Source organism: Otolemur garnettii, unplaced genomic scaffold (genome assembly GCF_000181295.1).
Source record: "Otolemur garnettii isolate 467f Iridium unplaced genomic scaffold, OtoGar3 scaffold00013, whole genome shotgun sequence".
Taxonomy (NCBI): Eukaryota; Metazoa; Chordata; class Mammalia; order Primates; family Galagidae; genus Otolemur; species Otolemur garnettii.
The window spans coordinates 3,375,935-3,376,320 of record NW_003852408.1 but is presented as its reverse complement, the minus strand read 5'-3'; the positions used below and the strand labels follow the sequence as shown (position 1 = coordinate 3,376,320).

General features: G+C 34.7%; 1 protein-coding gene across 1 annotated transcript in view; it reads right to left on the bottom strand.

Moving 5' to 3' along the window:
- The window catches only part of LOC111723577 (sp110 nuclear body protein-like), a 19,947-nt gene that overhangs the window by 12,087 nt on the left and 7,474 nt on the right, over positions 1-386 (bottom strand). The gene's annotated exons all lie outside the window — the stretch shown is intronic.

The following is a 386-nucleotide window of genomic DNA, read 5'->3' as shown; positions in this document are numbered from 1 at the left end:
TTTTTTTTTTCTTTTGAAAAGCTAGAAGAAGGAGTCTTCCATTATTGTTAGCTTCCTGATTATCAACCTTTTTTGGAAGGTATGTATTACAAGAGTGGAAAAAACATGATTTGGATCAATAGGACCCCTATTCTCTATACTAGAGAGCTCAGAGACCACAATATATCATTTTTGTCAATGCCCAGTCACATACGACTCTTGTATTTAATGCAATCAAACTCTATTATAATGATGGTTTGGGGAGGACAGACAATGCAATTTTAGAAACTAAATATTGGGCCCAGCAGACCTTCACATATTTTATCACCTTTTCTAATAATTTTGATAACATTACTTGAAGGATCCAAACCATATGAAAATGAAGAAGGTCGCAACTCAAGGCCCTC